This window comes from Lampetra planeri, chromosome 12 (genome assembly GCF_965212315.1).
Source record: "Lampetra planeri chromosome 12, kcLamPlan1.2.h2, whole genome shotgun sequence".
Taxonomy (NCBI): Eukaryota; Metazoa; Chordata; class Hyperoartia; order Petromyzontiformes; family Petromyzontidae; genus Lampetra; species Lampetra planeri.
The window spans coordinates 3,709,927-3,735,485 of NC_136118.1; the positions used below are offsets into that span (position 1 = coordinate 3,709,927).

General features: G+C 52.2%; 1 long non-coding RNA gene across 2 annotated transcripts; it reads right to left on the reverse strand.

The window, feature by feature from the left end:
* Positions 1 to 383: 383 nt before the first annotated feature.
* LOC144721821 (uncharacterized) lies at positions 384 to 5,076 on the reverse strand. Of its 2 annotated transcripts, XR_013585981.1 has the most exons (5): positions 4,972 to 5,076; positions 4,290 to 4,311; positions 2,818 to 2,889; positions 2,553 to 2,618; positions 384 to 1,744 (listed from the first exon to the last, which is right to left on the reverse strand). It is a non-coding gene; the product is annotated as an uncharacterized LOC144721821 (long non-coding RNA). The 2 variants fall into 2 exon arrangements; XR_013585980.1 differs by lacking the exon at positions 4,972 to 5,076 and having other exon boundaries at positions 4,290 to 4,371.
* Positions 5,077 to 25,559: the final 20,483 nt, after the last annotated feature.

Below are 25,559 nucleotides of genomic sequence, written 5' to 3' on the forward strand. Positions count from 1 at the left end.
ACATTTAAAAAGCCAAACTGTGATCGATTCTTCTCCATTTGTGTGTCCACTTCACCCGAGTTGTTCGTGCGCCATCTGAAAACGGTGCGCGTAATAATGTTGGCTTACATTCATGAATTGTGGGGCGCATTCATAACACACGTGGGTGTGCCGTTTCACAGTTGTGTTGGTGCCACGACACTCATTGTGCCTGCGGGTGTTTGTACCAAAGCAGCTTCATCAACGAGAGTGTTAATTAATTATTTCACGGTTTCGAAACGCACGTCACGTGTGCCGCAATTCTGCCCCACCGTGTGGGCGTAACAACACCTCACCGAAGCGACGAGGTTCATTCACGTTACAATTCACAACAGATCACCCACGAACCTGCAGCATGAGCGGTTGGAAGTCCACATCTTTCACGAGCTTTAATACAAAACGAGCGTTGTTATTTCTCCTTAATTAGCGGCGTTACAGAGTGCGCAAATATCGCGACAACGTAAACAACAACACATCCATGGGACAGCGTTCGGCATCGGGCACAGTGCTCGCAAACAAAGCAACTAAATCAGAGAATTCGATCTTAACTCCTGAGAACAGCGGTTGCAGGTTGGCAGGAGGGGAGGGGTGGAGGGGGTGTGGAGGGTCAGAGAGGGGCGGGGCAGGGGGGGCTGAAGTATGTGGGGATGGGGGGGTCGTGGGGGGCATCGTTCTTGCAAATCGCCAGGGAACAACAAACGGGAAGGCAAGCCACGCTGTGAGCCGGCGCGACCAACAATTGCCAAAGCTCTGCAGTTCTCTGTGTATTAAGATGTTTTCAGCCAATGGAATGGATGCGTTTTTATGTGCGACATAATTACTACTGTTTGATATGTGTACATTTTAGATGGATTGATACGCAATCGATATTGTATCCCACACAAGAGTAACTTTGTATTCCAATCATGATTGCAGAAAGCAATCGCATGACTCGCCGACGAATTTGCGGTCACGTGGGCATTGAGTCGCCGACCCACGACGTTTGAGGAGCAGCTCGCGATGAAATTGCCGTGTGTACAGGTTTAGAGACAGTGCGCTGACTGGCGGCCACAAGTGGTAATTGCGGGTGTGGGAGCAGTATGGGCAGAAGGGAGGACAGATACACGGGAGCGACCACAAGTGGGAACATCTAGGCCAAGGGAGCTCCCAGAACCCACCAGAGAGTTCGAGAAAGGGGGCGTGGCCAGGGCGGAGCCACGGCCACGCTGGGAGGATAAAAGGGAGCGAGGAACGGGGTTCTGGGCTGTCGTGGGGGTCGTCGTCGCTGTCATCTTCGTCGTCCCTGTGGTCTTTGTCATCGCTTCATCGTCGCCGTCGCTAGACAGTCAACCGGCTATCTAGTTAGGTCGGCGCCATCGTAGCTAGACTGTCAGCGTTATATTCCCTACTGGCGAGTTTTCGTCGTGTGAGTGTGAAGGAATAAAGGAGAAGCCCCTACAGTTGATGTCTCCAAAGTAGTTACATTACACAGGTATCCTTTTTTTTCCCCACGAGCACGGTTAATCCGCAGCTAGGATAATCGTCCCACGGATAAATCGCGGGTTCACCGCAGATCCGTGTGCGCGTACCCATCGTGTGGTGCGTTGGCCTTAATCGGCGCTCGCTAACAGCGTTTTTGCCCTAACATTCTACAAAGCTGAATGGGATAAATGTATTCAAGCAAATTGCGCCTCTTGAACAGCGATGTCCTTTTGGCCAGGCCCCGTTCGCTGCTGGGACCTTTGCCCTGTGTGTTACAAAAAAAACACACACACACACACTGTTAGTGCGATAGAAATGTGCTTCCGATTAGACGTACGAAAACAAATCTGACCACTTCTGCAAAAGAATTGGAGGGAAAAAAACAATGCTCACCACTCAAAGAAATATGCATTCTTGCACGTACGGTAATTCCTCATTGAACGCGGTAGATGCATTCCTGAAGAGCGCCGCGTTAAGCGAGAAGGCTTTAAGCGAGGAATTACATTGCAGTGCAAAAGTACACGATTAAAAACAACGTGCATTTTTCTTTATCACATCCGCACTATAAAATCAGCCTGCAGCCACCTGATGGTGGGACAGAGAAGCTAGATGGGGGCTGTCCACTCGTACCATTCCGCGCGTAAACCCAGAATACCCACAACCGCTCAGAGGCGCAGCTCAAGAAAGTAGTTCGTCGTCGACCGCTCAGAAACCGCGTTATAATGGGGCACGTTGCGCATTGTAACGGTCATCCCTGAATCGAACCACAACCCTGAACTGTGAACGTTAACCAAATCTTGTGGCGGGGGGGGGGGGGGCAGGGGGGCGCCGACTCATTTCCTGACCAACTGCTCACGCCATGTGTTTGTCAAAGTAAACCGGTTTCGTTATAACTGGGACTCATCATGAACGGGGACCCACGTGGGGCTCACGAGGGTCACGGGGGGCCCCTGGTTTGGAGGGGCCCGGGCACTGTTGGGGGGGGGGGGGGGTGGGGGTGGAGGGGAGGGGGGGGAATTAGATGCCCCCCTCCATGTCGCTCCTTGCACGGGGGCCACGCGCCGGTCGCTCACGTTTGGTCCAGACGACGAGCAGGGCCAGCAGGGCGACTCCCACGCAGACGAGGAAGGCGACCACACCTGCGCAGAGGGACGCACGCCAAGGGGCATTATGGAGCCTGCGGTCGTGCGCCCGAACTGTCAACATGGAAGAGCAAAGCCACACGGAGCTTCTGGAGGTTGGGGGGAGAGAGGGGGGGGTGAGGCTCTACCTGCGGCAGAGGCAAAAGCAAGAGCTATGAGGGACGGCACCTTTAGCTCTAGCTGCGCGGCGACTCACCGTGGAAGAGCGTGTTCCTGTCCGCGGGGTGTGGCCGCTCGCTCGCCACATCCGCCATGCGCTCCACGGACGCTGCGCGCGTGGCGAGAGAACACGCGCGTCGGTACTTTGTCTGTACGTGTGTGTGTACGTGTGTGTGTACGTACGTGTGTGTGTACGTGTGTGTGTACGTACGTGTGCACGTGTGTGTGAGGAGCTGTGGTGTAGCGGTTAGCGCACTGCGCTATGAACCCGGCGACACGGGTTCGATTCCCGCTCACGGCCAACACCAGTGACGAATATCTGAACCGGTCCCGGGCGTACCCTAGGTCGACTCAGCCTCAAATAAATACCTGGTGCGGTGTGTAAACATCGCCACTAGGGAGACAAAGGCGGTCGGGCGTGGTGCTGGCCACCCACCCCCTCGTGTACCGTTCCGGCCTTCATAGGTGCTCGCTAACAGCACTTGCCCCTACAGTCGGTTAAGGCTATATGGGGGATCTTTGTCTTTGTTTTGTAGCGGTGGTGTAGCGGTTAGCACGCTGTGCTATGCGCCCGGCGACCCGAATTCAATTCCCGCCCCACGGTCGACACCCGTGCCAATTATCTCAACTGGTTCTGGGCCCCCCCACCCTAGGTCGACTCAGCCTTAAATGAGTACCTGATGTAGTGAGTAAACATCGCTACTGGGGAGACAAAGGCGGCCGCGGGTGGTGCTGGCCACCCACCTTCTCGTGTGCCATGCCGCCCCCTTCATTGTTGCTCGTTAAAAGCACTTGCCCCAACTTGCCTGTTAAGCCTATACGGGGGATCTTTGTCTTTGTGTGTGTACGTATGTTGAACTTCTTTCGCACCGAACGTAGCCATACCCTGCTAATCGGAGGCGCGATTTCCCGTCGCGGACGCTGGCGGAGAAAAGGCAGCACGAAAGCCGAAGTGTTGCGGGAGGAGGCGTGGAGAGGCGCGCGCGAGTGCACCCACACGGGTAAGAGGACCGCACGGAACAGATCCGCACGCGGGCAGCGTGGGCGAATGAATTGACGTCGCTCGATGGATCGGATGAGAGTCGTTAGGCGGCGATGAGTCGGCGAGCGGTGCGGCGAGCACAAATTGTAACACAACGACTCAGCACGTTCGTCAATGGTGACGGCGCTTGGGCGCTGAGAGGAGGAGTGTGCAATCGGCGATGTACTGGGGCGATGACGCTGCTTAAATGCACATTGCAAAATCGGTGATTCCTGCGAGAAACCACGAGGTTTCTTAGACGCTCTCAGCCATCCGAATAAAGCAGGAAGAAGCTCCCATCATCCTCATATTCATTATATTATTATTCATGTATGTATTAACATCGTTTAAAAGACACCACTGCACTCCACCGTGCAAACTACATCATTTGCGTACACGTGCAGATGAACACCTTGTGGCTTAACGACGACGATGATGATGACGGCGGTGATGATGATAATAAGACTGCAAGTGACTCTAAATCTTACCAAATTCTTCTTCAACGGCATCCTGCGCAGGGAAATGAGACATTTTCATTTCATTGGGAAATACAAGGACATTGTCATTATTAAAGCGTAATGTTCGCGCTTTGCACACATACACGAAGAGCATTATCTCCACGAACCCGTGCGTTTCTCCGGATACTTTGATTTCCTCCCAAACACAAATCACTAACTGGTCAAACATCTCAACACCGCACCTCTGCGGAATGAGCCTTGGAACTGAGTCGAGTCATTTCTGAATAAATCGAGAACGATAATTGATGTTTATTCTTCTGAAATGCAACACACAGCGCAGCGTATGCATGAATAATCGACAGCTGCTTGTCAGTCCACTGCTGATTGCCTCTCTGCACCACATCACACCTGCCCACAACTCCACCACGCTGGTCAGTGCGGGTTACTGAACGGGCGTGGAGGTGGTGGGAGAGAGCCCGGGATCGGTTCGGATACATCCAGAATCGAACTCGGCTATCCGGGAACGACATGGTTACGCACGGGTGTACGAATCAGTCCCGGTCGGTTGACCCGGGAAAAACAAACAACAACATCTCAGCGCAACCAGCACACCGCGTTCCGTGGTACCACCGCTGGCAAGCCACGACGTGCCACCCCACCCGGGTCGCCGCAGTCTCCCTGGGCAGACCGAGCGAGACGTGGAAGCTCTCACCGCGGGCCGCAGCAAGACGGTGAACGCGCGACCCCACGCCAGGCCGAGCGAGCGCGGCTCCGTAGAGTTGGCGCAGAGCGCCGCGTTCGCGCACACCACGGCCGCGCCCGCCGAGGCAGCGATCGGCGCCTGCGGGAACAGAGCAGTACCCCCGGGAGGGGCTGGGGCGTACGTCGGTGTGGTCCGCGCGCGGCACACCGCATCCGGTATGCCGCTCGCTCCGGCTGCGGCTGCCAATCGCGGGCCGACTCAGGTCCACCATCGAGTCAAAAAAATATTCAACGAGAAATTGAGCTGTGGCAACAGTCACTGCTTTGCACTGCTGTTGTTCGCGACGATGGCGATGGTGATGATGGAGACATCGAAGTAGTTTCGCCCCAAAAGTCCAACGGAAGCGAACAATCTCGCGCTCGCCAATTGCGCTCACGTGCGCATGCACGTTGAACTTCTTTCGCGCCATACGTCGCCAACCATGCTGATGGGAGGTGCGACCACAAGGAGCCTACTACCACATCAGCGGTAACAGATTCAAGGGCTCGTATCTGTTACCGCTGGGGTCTTGGCCACGTTGGTCGGGTACTGGAGGGAAATAATTTGGACTTGGCAACAACGCTGCGCCTCTAAGTTGAGCGCCGCTCAGTCACGTTTTGCATTCCAGGGGCTGCTCTATGCTTGGTCGACACACACGTTATCATTATTACACGAACCATTAAACATTTGTTTGCGTTATTATCACTGCACATTCGCGTGCGGACCATCATAGGTGATCCGGAAGTTCTACGCGGCCAACTGCAAAGGGTAACGTTCTCCACCCCTTGCTGTAAGCAGTTTCAACAAACATGTTAAAAATCCATATTTGAAGTTTTTGGGGTAGATCTCGTAAATATAAATGTGCCGTTGAAGCCGCCACCACACGACACAGCCAATCAGTAAGGCTTGTCACGTGCACAACATATGTCAAACCTTACTAATTGGCTGTGTTGGGTGGTGGGGGGTTTAACGACACACGTTTATATTCACGCGATCTAACCCGAAAGCCTCCACCGTGAATAATATTGATCAGGGAAACCAGCGTGTTAAACCGAAAATGTTTAAAAGTTTGCCGCGAGCCAATGAATCAGAGCGTGACGCGTGCGCGGCTCCATTCAGCCGGTGAAGCACAACACAACCCGCATTCCGAAGTCACCTAAAGCAGCACGAGCACCACGCTTTTAATTTCGTTGCTCCCGCTCGTTTCTGCGTGGCCAAACACGTGGACCGGATTCCACAATCGCACGATCAATTAGTGCCACGCGCAAGACACGAGCCAGTGGAATAGGAATTGGAAGGTCAGCATTCAATTACCGCCACATTGCCACCGTATTACCCGCGCACATTAAGGATAATGAATGTAATGAGCTATTGGACATCTAAAAAGTCCTATTTCGGAAACGGCTCCGCCGACTTTTACAAATTGGAGCGTGGGGGTTCATTTGCGCCGGCGAAGATTGCGCTCGTTAAAGCCACCGCCCCACAAACCGCACAGACCTGCCCTCCAGCCGTGCCTGGGGTCGAGGAGAAGTCATCGGAAGTTCCGTTCGCATCCTTGCCGCAGCCAGCATCCGCGGGTAGCCGCAGCATCATCCGCACGGGGCTTCCGCACGACGTGACGCCATACGCGATGTCACCTGCACGGGGAGTAAAAAAAAAAATAATAATAATATTCCACACCCGGCACACCGCATCAAGTATACCACTTCGCTATGGCTGTGACTACTCACCACGTGCCACCTACACCAGCCTGCCAGCGACAGGGAAATTATTTCTGCACAGCGCAACACGTCCAGCAAACCGCTCGTTATGGCCGTGGCCAATAGTCACATGCCACTTACGCCTGTCTGGCAGCAATCCGGAAAATATCCACTCGTAAATAGATCGTTGCTTTTGGCTCATATTTATGAATCCAGCGACATGGACGTGGGGTTGGTGGATCGTGGTTGACATGGAGCTGTGATGCATTTAACCCTTTCACAGTTTTTTTCTTCCGATTCCGTTCCTATGACGTACTCGTAACCGTACACGTGTGTCATCGGAACGGAATCCGAATAAAAACAAAAATTAAATAACTTTAACGGTACATTTTCAGGACGGAAGACGTACCGAGGCTCCCATAAGGTCATGCCGGAGGGCGTGTGGCACCGTTTTGTGCCAGCTATCATAGAGTGACCAACATTGATGTAGGAAAAAGGTTGTTCGTAGATGAATACCTGATGCAGACAGTGATGATAAGGAAACTGGCACTATTTGGACACATACGTAGGATGGATGACAACAGAAAATGTTTACGTGAATTGTTTGTAAAAATGGAAGTAACTGGAAAGAGAGCAAGACCAAACAAAGAATGGCGTGATGACATTAGAGATTGGTGCCAGAAAGAAGTGGCACTACTTCAGCATATTGGCACAAGACAGAGGGAAAAGTGGAAACAAATGACGAAAGGTGCAGTGGACAGCTACGGGGCTATCTGCTCACGGACCGTGATGAGGATGATGATGACATCCCTGCAAATGACTCCGTTTTGGATTAAACATTTCAACATCTCCCCCGACTGCAAACACTTGGCAGGACCCTCCTGAAATTGCCCTGAGACGACTCAGTGAGGCTCTCCTGGGTGAACAGGGCGTACGGTTAGTTACGCCGCTTGGCAACGGAATCGGCCGGCTTACCGCCTTTGCTGCACAGGTAAACGCTTGACGGAGCGACCTGCGATCGGGAAGAGAGAGAGAGGCGAAAGTCGCAGTGAGTTCGAGCGTTCGTGGCCGCGCAGTCCGTGGAGACCTCAGCGTGGGGACGGGGTCAGTCACCATACTCCGTGCCTACATAATGCCTTTGGTGCAAAAGACAAAGATCCCCCTCGTAAGCAATGACATAAGACAGAGCAGTGGGAAAATTAAAAAAAAAAAATTATACTTTTCGTAACAGCTATTTTCATTGGAGTATGACAGGTGAGGCTCTGCCTCTCCTGCCTCCCCTGACCGCCACCGCGTTAAGATGTTTAAGCATCTGGCGTTTAAAAATAAACAATGAACAATGTTTAAACATGATAATAGGTTTTTCCCCTTTTTTCCGGCAAAAAAACAGGTGTTAAGATGTTAAAACACCAGACTGAAACCTTTTACAAGGAATCATGTTTACAATAACCACAATGCTTGTGGTCAGAATGCAAACAAAAAACACACTCTGATAATAAATGCATTGTCCTTGAAACTGATTGGTCCACACCAGAGACAGCTTTCTTTTGAGCCTCATCTCAAACGGTGTTAGATCAGAGGACGCCAAAAGGCGCACAGCCTTAACACCTCTTTCATTGCCAGAAAGTGTAAAGCCTTTTCCACTTTGGGGCCTTCTATAAATGACGTCACGCACCTAGGGGGGGGGGGGGGTCAGAAATTTGTGACGATGTGTGACGAGGGGGGGGGGGGGGTTGAGAAATGTGACGTCACATCAATATAAATATAGACAACACGTTCTACTGAATTAAATAGACTTTTTAATAAATGTTTTCTCCTACAACATCAGAGTGCAGCGCCACGTTAAATACGCACTACAACGACAATAGTTTAAAGCGATTTGAAGCATGTTTTATTTTTGGGAGGGGGGGCAGAGCTTTGTGACGTAATATTTGAGTGGGGGTCTGACTTTTTGTGACGCCGTATGACGAAGGAGGGGGGGGGTAAAAAAAATCGTCCAAAATTGCGTGACGTCATTTATGGACGGCCCCTTTCCCTATCGGCTGCGAGTCCGTGTTTCTAAACTTAGCAACACGCAGTCGCTGTCGTTATTGCCACGCCAGAAACATTCCTCCTCCTCCAGCCCAGCTCTGGGGGGTGAGGGGAGGGGGTGGGGGGTGGGGAGCATTCGCAGATGGTTACCGGCTGCTCCCGGCGCGGTCGGCATCGCAGAGACACGGAGGTTGCCGGGCGCCGCCGGTCTCGGCAGGTCGTGTGCACCTGAGCGAAGGTCACGTGCTCCGTGCTGCCCTCCTTGGAATTCAAAGAGGAACGATTGGTCACGATCATCTTGCCAATAATCGTGATGCGGAATCAGGATGTGTATTCATGCTGGAGGAATCCGATGCGCCATTAAGTTATTTTTTACAGACGTCGAGTCGGGGCATGGGGTCAGAACGTTAAAATAACAAACGGTGACAACACACGATCGGAGTATAGGGAACGTAAACGAATCACTTAAAAAAAACATCTACAAATGAAAGCCCACTGAGCTATTAACTTCTTTTTCAGAAGCGACCTGGCCACAAACGATAGCTCAACAAAGTGGCTTGTCATGTGAAAATGAATATCAGCCAAATACTCTAGCTTTCAGCTCTCCAACACACCGCTGGGGTGAAGCAGTAATACGATGGCACGTTTGTTCATCACTCGACAACACCTGTTAATCGGCTGTGTCGTGTGGAGGAGGGTGTACAACACACATTGTACTAACGCGGCGGTCTGGCCCAAACACCGATTATGAATCTTGAAGTTGGCACTCGTTAATCAATCCATCGGCCAGTGAAGGTCTTCCCATGCCGTGTCGGTCAATTGGGGGCTGTTCGACCATACTTGACCACCCTGGTCAATGGGGGTAATTGGTGGAGGTCGGGGACCGGTTCCGATATCGCTCGCCACCGATGTTTGGCTGTGACGATGATGAAAGGTGCACACTCTGGCCGGTGCATTCCGGCTCATGCCGATATGCGGCACTTAGTGCGGGTGGATGATCAGGGGGCGTTGCCGTGGGGAGTTCGCACGCCGGGCAGACTCATCACACACGCGTCTGATACAGTGCCGGATGAAGCTAGTGCGGGACCTGTAGCATATGTTATAAAGGGGCCCTAAATTAAAAAAAAACACGTAAATATGAGAAGACAAATGTTTTACTTGCATAGTAAAGTAATTCTATTTTTTTTTAATTTGCTATACAGTCAGATAATACGACAAACCGCTAACCTTAAACACCCAGTCGTTCATAAAAGTTGAAGGCGATATAGTACTATAGTAATAGAGCAAGTGCAAAATCACTGAACCGTAATTGATCGCTTAAAAGCATTTAGCGCGAGGCGCTTGAAAGTGCGGGGCCCGTAGCATATGTAGCTACTTGTGCGACTGCGATCATCCTGCACGTGTCCTGATACCTCCTTGCCCCCCATCCTTTTCATCTGGAAAGTCTCCCAGCTCCGAACTGAGCAGTAAGTTCCAGCAGGGAGCAACGGTGGGGCGCGTAAAACAAACACAACGTGGGCAAGCAACAACGTCCGCGCGTGCATGGGGGGAACGCTAGCGTAGCGATCTAGATTTGAAGTTTCAGTAAAACATTTTCTTGCTGTGGGTTTCCCAACTGATGACGGACGCTTGTGTTGCAATCGAAATTTGTGATTAAATTTATTTTATTTTATACCTACGTGACTTTGCCGAACGAACCAAAGAGTTTGGTAGCGTAGCGGTTAGCGGGCCGCGCTATGAATCCAGCGGCCCGAGTTCGATTCCCGCTCACGGCCAACACCAGTGACGATTGTATGAACCGGGCCTGGGCCTCCCCTAGGTCGACTCATCCTTAAATGAGTACCTGGTGCGGTGTGTAAACATCGACACGAGGAAGACAAAGGCGACCAGGCGTAGTGCTGGCTACCCACCCCCTCGTGTGACGTTTTGCGCTTCATAGGTACTTGCTAACGGCACTTGCCCCAACAGTCCGTTCAGGCTATACGGGGGATCTTTGTCTGTGTTGCTGTGTGCGCGCGTGTCGCACAGACACAGGCAACTACATCTGAGAGATGTATCCCGACACCAGTGGCGTCACGTGGTCGGCATGAAGATGGCTCTGAGTAATGAAATGAAACGGAGGCTGCCCCCCCCGCCCCCCATCTTCGTATCCCGGTGCCTAGGATAGACATCGAAGCCCTTACGCAGTTGCAGCGCCGGCACACAACTCCCGCTGCGCCTATCAACAAGCCGACAGCAGAGGGCGAGAGGGCGCTGCTCGGTTTTGTGCCAAAAGTTTCTTACCACGCACCTGCAACTCGCCCTCCACACACTGCGGTGTTGAGCAGCAACGAGTGTTGCTCAAGGGATGACGCACATCGAGGCCGTAATTATAATACGTGTTGATATGATTGTGGTCATGGTTGTACTTTATTAATCCCTCATCTCTGCCATTTTGATACGATGAAACAAGAAAAGGTAAAAAAAGAAAAAAACAGAGCAATGTAATACAATACACTATTAGACATTATTGTTAAAATAAGTAAAAAGTGAATCCTTAGTGAATTTTTTTTATATTTTAGGCAGGAAATTCGTTTTAAAATTTAGATTATTTTTTCTGGGCGGGGGGGGGGGCACCAGACCCCCTAGAATATTTGGTCCCCCCAATGTTGACTCCATGGCTACGGCCTTGCCGCACATCATTCGCACCTCCGATTAGCATGGGTGGCTACGTGCTGTGCGAAAGAAGTTCAACACGCACACTCCGTCGCAGTGGCAGACGAGTACAAATTACAATAAACCCTGCGTGGCCTTTAAAAAAGTGGAAACATGAATCCATAATCGAGGTTTATATATATATTAAAGGCGACGCTTTGGGGCAATGAGCCTGCATCATAGCACAACCATTTTGTTATGGCGGCTCCCTAAGAGACCACTCCAAATGGGAACAGGGAGAAGAGTGGGGAGGAGAGAAGTCGGAGGAGTCGTGGGATGAGTGGTTGTGGGCAGCGGTGGTTAAACGGTGAGAGCGCTGCGCTACGAACCTGGCGACCCGAGTTCGACTCCCGCTCACTGCCACCAACGCCAGTGACGATTATCTGCAGCGGTCCTGAGCCTCCACTAGGTCGACTCAGCCTCAAACGAGTACCTGGTGCGGTGGTGTAAACGTCGCCGCTAAGGAGACAAAGGCGGCCGGGCGCGTGGTGCTGGCCACCGATCCGCGAATGCGCCGTGCCGGCCTTCATAGGTGCTCGCGAACAGCACTTTCCCCAAACAGTCTGTTAAGGCTACACGGGGGATCTTTGTGCGGAGAGCAAGGGGCCATAACTAATCGAGAGTCTACACGAGGCAGGCTTAGACACCCGGACACGTGGGACGAGACAGAAGGGGACAGGCAAGGGATGAGTCGGTATAATAAATTCGCGGTGGGAACGAGAACAAATCAGTGCAGATGACAAAACACCGACGACGTCGTTCAAGAAAATGTGACCGACGGGATAATGGAGCAGTGGGTGTGCATCCTTGCCACATTGTTGTTGTTTGTTACGGGATCAGTATCGAACAGGGAACAGTGATTGCCTGTAAACATCCGGCAGTTGAGAATTGATACTCTTAGGTTTTTTCGGTAAAGTCACGTAGGTAAAAATAAATAAAAATAATAAAAATTATAGAAATAATAACAGAAATAAAATAATAAATCACGACGTTTCGGAGGCAACACAAGTCTCCGTCATCAGGTGGGACCGTCACAGCTAAATTTACTGTATCAAGTGAGGCAAAATTCCAAGAGAGAAGCTCTTAAATACAAGTTAAGGGGGAGGGGCTTATCTGAATGTGGTAGCCAATGAATGGGACGTGTTGAGTTGAGAATTGGTTCACGGCAGCCTGGCGCAGCTGATGAGAGGCTGAATGTCAAAACCGGCTTGCGGTTTGATCGTGCTAACTCGATGCCGGCGTGAAAGAAAAAAAAATAACTCCCAGACGCCGTTGCTGGCCAATGGGATGGTCATTTTATTTGTTGATTTGTTATGTAGAGAAACAAATACGGGGAGGTGTATTGCCTGCTTCTTCGTTGTCTTCAATAAGTACAAGTGTGGCAGTACAGATGTACACTTCTGGGTGTGATCACAATCACGCCCAGCCACCTTTGTCTCCCCCCAGCGCTGATGTTTCACACACCTCACCGGTAAACATTGAATGAAGGACAGCCCCCCTAGGGATAGCCGAGTGTATTTTTAGCTCCCCCTTTCTGCCAAAGATGTTGTCCACAGCCAAGACCTGAACTCAGGCCAACGGGTTCATATCGCAGTGCATAGAGACACGTACAATGACAAAGATCCACCGTATAGCCTTTAACAGACTGTTGGGGCAAGTGCTGTTAGCGAGTATCACCCATGAAGGCCGGAACGGCACACGAGGGGATGGGTGGCCAACACGACGCCCGCCCGCATTTGTCTCCCCAGCGCTAGCGATGTTCACTGCACACCGTACCAGGTACTCATTTGAGGCTGAGTCGACCTAGGGGAGGCCCAGGACCGGTTCAAATAATCGTCACTGGTGTCGAACCCGGGTCGCCGGGTTTATAGCGCATACACACACACATACACACACTCACACGCGCGGCCGAAACACGGGTGTTCAGGTACAAACCAGACTCCACCGATCCCAGCCCGAACAATTGGGTCAGGCGTGTCCGGGCAAGATTCCCACCTTGGCAGGATCCTCTAGCCAGGAGGCAATGTTGCTCAAACACCACGACCGACGCTCGTTGGAAGGGAGCCGCGGCTCCGATTCGTGGCGCGTGAGTGGAGCGGTCCGAGTTCGATTCCCACTCAGATTGTCTGAACCGGTCCAGGACATCCCCGAAGTCGAACAGGACCCGGGTCTCCATCTCGTGGGTCGACTCAGTCTCAAATGAGTACCTGGTGCGGTGTGTAAACTTCGGCACGAGGGAGACAAAGGCGGCCGGGCGTGGTGTTGGTCACTCACCCCACTAGTGTGCCGTGCAGGCCTTCATAGGTGATACTCGCTAACAGCACTTGCCCCAACATTCTGTTGAGGCTATAACGGGGTTCTTTGTTTTTCTACACAAATGGGTGTGGAAAGTTGTGCTGCAGAGGTATTGCACGTTATCTCACGATGAACCCGGCGACCTGAGTTCGATTCCCATCCGTGGTTATCACCGTGGGGCGATGTATCGCCGTGACATTTTTTTGTGTTGACTCAACAATGTCGACGTGAAAGTTAATTCGGTACGCGAATGCGCGTGGGAAGCGCCAACGCACTGCTCCAGTTGAATCGATTGCTGCTTAGGGCAATCGTGGGGGAAATCGCGTAGTTGTCGGCCATGGCGATAGTCAGCCCATAGCCTGGAATCGGACTCGGGTGGCTGAGTGTGTAAGGCTGTCGTTATATCGCTGCACCATCGCTCATAGCCACGCAAACAAAATACAGACCTTCACACACACGCACACCTATTCACACTCACAAAGGCAGAGATTGCCAAGTTAAGCCTTTAACAAACTGTTGGAGCAAGTGCGAGTATCACCCATGAAGGCCGGCACCGCACACGAGGGGGTGGTGTGTGGCCAACACCACGCCTGGCCGCCTTTGTCTCCCCATTGGCCACTTGTACACATCGCACCCAGAAACTCAATTTTGTTGAGGCTGAGTCGACATAGGGGACGCCCAGGACCGATTACGATAATTGTCGCTGGTGTTTGCCGTGAGCCCGAATTGAACTCGGGTGGCCGGGTTTGTGTGGCAGCGCGCGAACAACCGCTGGACTGCCACTCCCACACACACAGACACATCAAAATAGACATCTTTGTCCATCCCATCAGTAGTCTGTGATGGAGGCATCGGCACATTTTTGGCGTAAAATCGCTCTCCAATCACACGCGCGCACACACAAACGCAATCACGCACACGCGCGCATACCACTTACGCGATCACAATGCGAGTTTGGCTGCAGGAACACGAAGACACTCTGCGTGGCGGCGTCGAAGTCGACTTCGACTCCCATCATCGTCGGCGAAGATCCTAGAAGACATTGACGACGATACGGATCGTTGCAAAGGGTTAATCGAGGCCCTGAATGACATCACTCACGTGAAATATTGCGGCTGATACAGTCACGATTTGGGGCACATTCGACGCGGAGAATGGGCATTTAGCGTGGCGGTCCAAACGCATCAATAATTATCGATTATAATTAAAGGTGACGATACACATCAACATCCCAACACATCACCACGTGGCATCGTTGTCACGCGTCACTACTCGCGCGTGCATCGCCTGAAATCGAAGGAACGGCGCCTCCACCAGGACAACCAAGCAGACAAACTCAAGTTGCGACCCGAGACACGGAGACGTGGAGAGAGACACGGAGACAGAGAAACACAACAGACGTGGAGAGAGACACTGAGACAGAGAAACACAGCAGACGTGGAGAGAGAGACACGGAGGCAGAGACACAACAGACGCGGAGAGAGAGAGAGAGACACTGAGACAGAGAAACACAGCAGACGTGGAGAGAGAGAGACACGGAGGCAGAGACACAACAGACGCGGAGAGAGAGAGAGAGACACGGAGGCAGAGACCAGAGGTGGGACAAAGTCATTGTTATGCAAGTCCAAGTCGAGTCGCAAGTCATCAAATTCATGACTCGAGTCTGACTCGAGTCCAAGTCACATGACTCGAGTCCACATCTCATAGGTGGGACAAAGTCATTGTTATGCAAGTCCAAGTCGAGTCGCAAGTCATCAAATTCATGACTCGAGTCTGACTCGAGTCCAAGTCACATGACTCGAGTCCACACCTCTGGCAGAGACACAACAGACGCGGAGAGAGAGAGACACGGACATAACAGGCGTGGAGAGAGAGAGACACACTGAGAGAGAAACACAACACAGAGAGAGAGAGACACGGAGACAGAGAAACACAACAGATGTGGACAGAGAGAGAGACACGGAGACAGAAAAACACAACACAGAGAGAGAGAGAGACACGTCAAAAGACACGGACACACGCAAAAAGCGACAAGACGGCATAGAGAGACAGAGAGACTTGTAGAACAAGAGAGGGATAGACGACCATGAATTCAGGGGGTGGGTGACCAGCACTACGCCCGGCCGCCTTTGTCTCCCTAGTGGCGATGTTTACACATCGCAACTCAGTTGTGGTTGAGTCGACCTAGAGGATGCCCATATATGGTTACAATAATCGTCACTGATGTCGGCCGCGAGCAGGAATCGAACTCAGGTCGCCGGATTCGTAGAGAAAAACGCTAACCACTGCACTACCGCTCCCCACACACACTGGTCTCACACACACACACACACTCCTCACACACACACACTGGTCACACACACACACTGGTCACACACACACTGGTCTCACAAACACACACACTCCTCACACACACACACTGACACACACACACACTGGTGTCACACACACACACTCCTCACACACACACACTGGTCACACACACACACACTGGTCACACACACACACACACTGGTCTCACACACACACTGGTTACACACACACACACTGGTCACACACACACACACTGGTCTCACACACACACTGGTCACACACACACACTGGTCTCACACACACACTGGTCACACACACACACTGGTCTCACACACACACACTCCTCACACACACACACTCGTCTCACACACAACACACTGACACACACTGCTTAGCTATATTATTTGATTTTCACTCCTTTCACCTCATTCGACCTTGTCAGCACTTTCTTGTTCCAAAACTGCAACTGGCTCCCGACCCTTCCCATCACCTCATTAAATTCCTCCAGCAGAGCCAACCCATCATCCCACCCCCTATCCTCACCAGAACCTCTGGTCCGCACTTTCTGCAATGAGCCCCCTGTGACTCGCTCTGGAAACCAGAGTCTGGGTTCCTTTGCCATAGAAATAAAGTAAAACTATTTTTTAAAAATATTATTATAATGAATATACGTGGACCTCTCCAGTCACCGTGTTCACCTCTTTGTACGGTTATTTGTATTCCTGGAACTGAAGTCGTGTCCATGCGTATTTCCTTATGATGAAGTGTGGTCAAACAACACCCCTGCCACCGTGACTGAGACGGCTTGGGGAGGCCGTGATCCCAAAGTGGCTTGACAAAGGGCTGTAAATTGTTATCATAATTAAGATTGAATTATAATTATTCATCAAACAGAGAAACGGAACCTCCACCCAGAGCATCAGTCTTCAGTCCCGCGTCCCTGCGCACCGTGTACGTACACCAAGACAAAGATCCCCCGTGTAGCCTTAGCAGACTGTTGGGGCAAGTGCTGTGAGTGAGCACCTAAGAAAGCTGGCACAGCACACGAGGGGGTGAGTACCCAACACCACGCCCGGCCGCCTTTGTCTCCCCAGTGGCGATGTTTACACACCGCACCAGGTACTCATTCGAGACTGAGTCGACCTAGGGGAGGCCCAGGACCGGGTCAGATTATAATTTAATCGCCACTGGTGTTGGCCTTGAGCGGGAATTGAACTGTAGTGGCCGGGTTTCAGAGCGCGGCGCGCTAACGGCCACGCAGACACACCACGCAGACACACCACACAGACACACCACACAGACACTCCACGCAGACACACCACACAGACACACCACGCAGACACACCACGCAGACACACCCCGCAGACACTCCACGCAGACACACCACGCAGACACACCCCGCAGACACTCCACGCAGATACACCACACAGACACTCCACGCAGACACACCCCGCAGACACACCCCGCAGACACTCCAAGCAGACACACCACACAGACACACCACGCAGACACACCACACAGACACACCACGCAGACACACCCCGCAGACACACCCCGCAGACACACCCCGCAGACACTCCACGCAGACACTCCACGCAGACACACCACACAGCCACACCACACAGACACACCACGCAGACACACCCCGCAGACACTCCACGCAGACACACCACGCAGCCACACCACACAGACACTCCACGCAGACACACCCCGCAGACACACCCCGCAGACACACCACGCAGACACACCACGCAGACACACCACGCAGACACACCCCGCAGACACTCCAAGCAGACACACCACACAGACACACCACACAGACACACCACGCAGACACACCCCGCAGACACTCCAAGCAGACACACCACACAGCCACACCACACAGACACACCACGCAGACACACCACGCAGACACACCCCGCAGACACTCCAAGCAGACACACCACACAGACACACCACGCAGACACACCACACAGACACCACACAGACACACCACACAGACACACCAAGCAGACACACCACACAGACACCACACAGACACACCACACAGACACACCCCGCAGACACACCACACAGATACACCCCACAGACACACCACGCAGACACACCACACAGACACCACACAGACACACCACACAGACACACCACGCAGACACACCACGCAGACACACCCCACAGACACACCACACAGACACATAGACACACCACAAAGACACACCACACAGATACACCACGCAGACACACCACACAGATAGACCAAACTGACACACCACACCGACACAGACATACAGACACACCACACAGACACACCACACAGACACACCCCACAGACACACCACACAGACACACCCCACAGACACACCACACAGACACACCACACAGACACACCACACAGACACACCCCACAGACACACCACACAGACACACCCCACAGACACACCCCACAGACACACCCCGCAGACACACCACACAGACACACCACACAGACACACCCCACAGACACACCCCGCAGACACACCCCACAGACACACCCCGCAGACACACCCCGCAGACACACCACACAGACACACCACACAGACACCCCACACCGACACAGACACACCACACAGACACACCACACAGGCACAGACACACCACACAGACACACCACACAGACACACCACACAGGCACAGACACACCACACAGACACACCCCGCAGACACACCCCACAGACACACCCCGCAGACACACCACACAGACACACCCCGCAGACAGCACACAGACACCCCACACCGACACACCACACAGACACACCACACAGACACAGACACACCGACACAGACACACCACACTGACACACCCCACAGACACACCACACAGACACACCACACAGACACACCACACTGACACACCACGCAGACAAACCAAGCAGACACACCACGCAGACACACCACACTGACACACCACGCAGACACACCAAGCAGACACACCACGCAAACACACCACGCAGACACACCACGCAGACACACCAAGCAGACACACCACACAGACACCACACAGACACACCACACAGACACACACACACCACACAGACACACCACACATACACACAGACACACAGACATACCACGCAAACTCACCACGCAGACACACCACAAATACACACAGACACACCACACAGACACACCACACAGACACACCACACAGACACATAGACACACCACGCAGACACACCACACATACACACAGACACACAGACAGACCACACAGACACACCACACATACACACAGACACACATATATACCACGCAGACACACCACGCAGACACACCACACATACACACAGACACACAGACACACCACACAGACACACCACACATACAAACAGACACACAGACACACCACACAGACACACCACACATACACACAGACACACCACACAGACACACCACACATACACACAGAGACACAGACATACCACGCAGACTCACCACGCAGACATACCACAAATACACACAGACACACCACACAGACACACCACACAGACACACCACACAGACACACCACACATACACACAGACGCACAGACACACCACACAGACACACCACACAGACACACCACACAGACACATAGACACACCACGCAGACACACCACACATACACACCACACATACACACAGACACATTACACAGACACACCACACATACACACAGACACACAGACATACCACGCAGATACATCACGCAGACACACCACACATACACACAGACACACCACACAGACACACCACACATACACACAGACACACCACACAGACACACCACACAGACACATAGACACACCACGCAGACACACCACACATACACACCACACATACACACAGACACATTACACAGACACACCACACATACACACAGACACACAGACATACCACGCAGACACATCACGCAGACACACCACACATACACACAGACACACCACACAGACACACCACACATACACACAGACACACCACACAGACACACCACGCATACACATAGACACACAGACACACCACACAGACACACCACACATACACACAGACACACAGACATACCACGCAGACTCACCACGCAGACACACCACAAATACACACAGACACACAGACACACCACACAGACACACAGACACACAAATACACCACACATACACACAGACACACCACACATACACACAGACACACAGACACACCACACAGACACACCACAAATACACACAGACACACCACGCAGACACACCACAAATACACACAGACACACAGACACACCACACATACACACATACACACAGACACACCACACAGATACACCACACACACACACCACACAGATACATAGACACACCACGCAGACACACCACACATACACACAGACACACAGACATACCACGCAGACACACCACACAGACACACATACACACAGACACACCACACAGACACACCACACATACACACAGACACACAGACACACCACACATACACACAGACACACAGACACACCACACAGACACACCACACATACACACAGACACACCACACAGACACACCACACATACACACGGGGGCGGACAGTGCGACAGACACAACGAGACCCGGCTGAGACAGACACAGACAGCCCCCCAGCAGTAGCAGCAACAACAGCATCAGCAAGTGCTGCTGCAGCAGCAGCAGTAGCAACAACAACAGCATCAGCAAGTGCTGCTGCAGCAGTAGCAGCAACAACAGCATCAGCAAGTCCTGCTGCAGCAGCAGTAGCAACAACAACAGCATCAGCAAGTGCTGCTGCAGCAGCAGTAGCAACAACAACAGCATCAGCAAGTCCTGCTGCAGCAGCAGCAGTAGCAACAACAACAGCATCAGCAAGTGCTGCTGCAGCAGCAGTAGCAGCAACAACAGCATCAGCAAGTCCTGCTGCAGCAGCAGCAGTAGCAACAACAACAGCATCAGCAAGTGCTGCTGCTGCAGCAGCAGTAGCAACAACAACAGCATCAGCAAGTGCTGCTGCTGCAGCAGTAGCAACAACAACAGCATCAGCAAGTGCTGCTGCTGCAGCAGTAGCAACAACAACAGCATCAGCAAGTGCTGCTGCTGCAGCAGTAGCAACAACAACAGCATCAGCAAGTGCTGCTGCTGCAGCAGTAGCAACAACAACAGCATCAGCAAGTGCTGCTGCTGCAGCAGTAGCAACAACAACAGCATCAGCAAGTGCTGCTGCTGCAGCAGTAGCAACAACAACAGCATCAGCAAGTGCTGCTGCTGCAGCAGTAGCAGCAACAACAGCAGCACGTGCTTTCCACGTGGAGGCTCGCGTTCGCACGGGTACGGCTGTGCGAGCCAAAACAACAACCCCTGAAAACATCGGAATACCCCCCCCCCTCCACCAGCTCACGCAGTGTTCATAGCCGCCAACGCGGGCATCTGTAAAAGCAAAGTAAAGAAGTTTCGATTGTATCGATAACGTGAACTGTACTGTTTCGAACGATGCAATCGTCAGACAGGGAGCGATAGATAATGATAGAGGCGAATACAATGAAACGCAGAGAGAGAGAGGTCGACAGACCCACACAATGATGAGACGCAGTCACTTTAACAGTTGTTCCATAGCCACCAATGTGGGTTCCTGTGCAGACACGGGAAGAGTTGGACTGAGCGTAACTCGAAACGAGAGGGAGACAGACACGAACTTGGACAGGCAACAGAATGACAAACGCATGGGGAGAGACGCAGGCGGGATACGGCGAGACCCGAATCGAAGACGCCGAGGGCGATGCACGGAAACTTTGGGTGACCCACTGCAGTCAACTGATGGGGTCACACTTTTTACACTGACAAAGATCCCTGTATAGCCTTTAGCAGGCTATTGGGGCAAGTACTGTTAGCGAGCACCTTTTAAGGCAGGAACGGCCATCGGGGGGATGATGTGGGTAGAAATACGCACTGCCGCTTTTGTCCCCCCCAGTGCTAATGTGTACACACCGAAACAAAGCAGCTCCCAGGAACCTGTTCGGATAATTATTGGCACTGATTTCCGCCCTGGCCAAGTATCGAACCCAGGTGAGTGGAGTTCATTCCCAGCGGAGCGCAGTGCGCTATCCACTACACCACAACAGCCGCAATTTAACCACTAAGTAATGGTGACGTCACCGCGATTCTTGTGCCAGGCTAGGTGCACGTTAAGGTCACGTGAAGCGTCGAAGACTCGCTGGAAGGTCACGGGACAGACCCTGGTTGCAATGGGTTTTGACTGATCGAGATGACTGCCAGGATGCATCGTTATGCGCCGCTCACCGTCCCACTCGTTACAACAAAACAAAATCGCGTCAACTTTGAACGCTCACGTTCAACAACTTGCTGCCGGACATCGATCGATGTGCCTCGACTCACCGCATCGGGAGGCGAACGCGACAAGTCCCAGGACTGAGCTGAAGAGGAAGGCTCGATACATGCTGCCGATGCTCCTGCCGCTGCTGCTGCTGCAGCCGTGATGCTCGCATTGACGTTCGTTCCGTGCGCGTCGAAGACCCCAGCCCCGCTCTCCCGTGCAACAGCAGCGAGCAGCCTCGTTCGCGCTCCAAGCCACACCCTGCACTGCTGCTGCAGCTGCTGCTACACGGCGGGAGGGGGGGGGATTTAAATCCGTGACGTCTCGCGTGGTTTTGAGTTGCGATGCCAGCGGATGTGTGTGCGTGCGACCTCATGATGCTGCGATGGGTCTAGAGCGCCGGACTGATTAATTGCGATCCGAAGGGGTGATCGAACGCGTGGGCTTTCGCGACCAATGTTACGGTCCGTGATCGATGGTTCAATGTTGTGGATTTCTCTTCAAACATGTCAGTGTGCCGGCATGTTCGATCACGCGGTAACTTTATTCATTGTCTGCGTCGGGGTGTCGGAGGGGTGTACGACAAACATTTTACTTACGCTATCTGACCCCCCCCCCCCCACAAAATATATAAAAGGCGACGTTTCGGGCAATGACTCTTTTTCATAGCACGGAGCCATTGCCTATTATATATTGTTTCCCTCTATTGAAGACCACGGTGTTATTGACGTAAGCGTTGAATTTATTGTGTTTTTTTACAGAAGCGTCTCTCCAACAATTCACAGAAGCGCCTCTCTAACGAATGCTCTTTGAAGCCGAGGTCAAATTTCTTTAGAGCTGTTTTTCGTGCGTTTAGTTTGTTGCCCTACCCCAGCACCTTGGCTACGTACGGTGCGGAAAAAGTTCAACATCCATTCGATTTCCTTCGTCTAGAATTCCCTTCTAGAGCGGGGGGTGTCTCGCCACAAAACTTCACGGGGCGTTACCCACTGTGCCCCCCACCCACTCTGCCCCCCCCCCCGCCTTGTGCACAAGTCCCAGCGTGGATGTCGATGTGGGCCCCGTGGCTCACGGTGGGTGCGGCGAGGAGGTGACGCAGCCGTCCGGGGCCAGATGGAAGCAGCCGCTGCTGTTTTTCCTTTTTTTCTTTCACCCACCCAAATTGCCTGGACACGATTTCTCCAACTGCCCCGCCCTGGGGCACGTAGCCAAGATCGCGGTGAGAATATTTCATCGCTTTTGTCATCGGTTAATACCGCCGGTGAATATTAGCCGTGAAAATCGGCGCCGTCTGCTTTCGAATCGGCTGTAAAGGATCCTGAAGAGATGATTTAGTGCATTCTGTGCAAGGCGTCGCGGTCCAAATGTGCCAAAATGTGAAAGCATTACTCGCAAATTACTTTAATGGTGAAACGCAAAGCGTAAATTATTGCCTCCCGCTGCGAAAACCTTCGCGAGAAGACAATAGTCGTGAGACCGAATGATGCTTTCCTGGGTAAATAATCATAGTCACAATAATAACACAATGTTCGTGAAAGTAATTCTTTAAAAAGGAGACTTTTACGTAAATAAAGTTGAACTTGAGCTCGCATCACGTCTCGCTCACCGCCACTTGGAGGATATCTCCACCGATGATTCCTATCTGAAGGAATGGAATGCGCTCGAGTGGGTGACCACCGATGCGGAGATGGAAGAGTGAAAGTGGAAGGTGGATTATTAACGTCTCATGTAGCTGCGTGAGAGACGGCGACGGCTTGGGGGAGGCCTTCATCCAGCAGTGGATTGACCATGGCTGCTGCTACTGTCGCTGCTGATTATCGCGAGTTTTCATCGCGTCTGCAACGTGCAGACATAGCGGACCCATCGGGAGCAAAATCACGCGCACTGCAGATAAATGCGAACTTCTCTTTATGCGCAGTGAACACTGCGACAACTTTCGCGTCGCTTTGTCTCCGTTAGCTGCGGGTTCTGTACACACACAGCCCTCTCTACAACACCGTGCACGATTGGCCACGTACGGTGCGATAGAAGTTCAACATACGTACATAGATACGTACGCGCGTGTTATTTTACAAGACTGCATGCGCCATGCTGGTCAGTGTGCAGTGGTGGGAAAGCGGAGAGCGTAGACGTGCAGGATGGCATAGAAGTAGAGTACAACAATTGCTCGAACTCCGATGTCGTCCACCGTAGCTCCGCGTGCAGCCGATGGCAACGTATCATCATGCGCCGTGGTCGCCTAGCCGAGACAATGTCCACCAGGCTCAACTCACGAACGTGATTCGACTCGAGAATCAGAGTTCATTTCGCCTCGTGTTGAGTGTCTCTCGTTGAAATCTGTTGACTCGTGTGTGCACAGTTTGATCGCTTCGCAAATATGTTACGTAGGTTGAACTTCTTTCGCACCGTACACAGCCAGCCGTGCGAATCTTACACGGCTACTTATGTATAGAACATATATTAGCACACATGATTTTACACATGTATGTTGAACTTCTTTCGCACTGTACGTAGCCAACCATTGTTTTACAACAGAGTAAGTAACTACGTTGCTCAGAGGTCGAGAGTTAAAATCCTGGTTGGGGGTTGACTAAGCCCATCGTCTCTCCGCGGTCGATAAACAAAGTACCACTTTGTAAGCACGTCAACAGTGGTTGGTCCTATGGGTTAGACTTGACCCAGACCCCCTACGCTATAGGACGATGCAATCCCAGCACACACAGCAGATGAGCATCGCCTCAATGCTCATTTGAGTAAGAATTCACGTTGACCTTTTGATTGTTTTAACACAGAACGCCTCTGCCACCTTGCAGAGCCCGAGTTGAGGGCTCTGGCATCCCGCTTCCAGCAGAGGGCATCACGAGCCCACGGATAGCGAAGTCGACTATCAATTATATATTTTTTTTATTTTACCACGTAAGGCCCTCTGAGCAATATATCTCTTTTATTAGAAGTGACCTGGCTATCGAAGTTGCTTATCACGTGCAAATGTACAGCAGCCAAATACTCTGATGTTGCTTCCGACATGTGGAGGGAAAAACCCGGAGGACTCGGAAAAAAATCCACGCGACCACGAGGAGAGAGAGACACGCAAACCCCAAATACACAGGCGTCATGGTTGAGGTTCGAACCCGCGACCTTCATCGCTAGCAGGCGAGGTAGTTTGCATCTCGCCACGGTGACC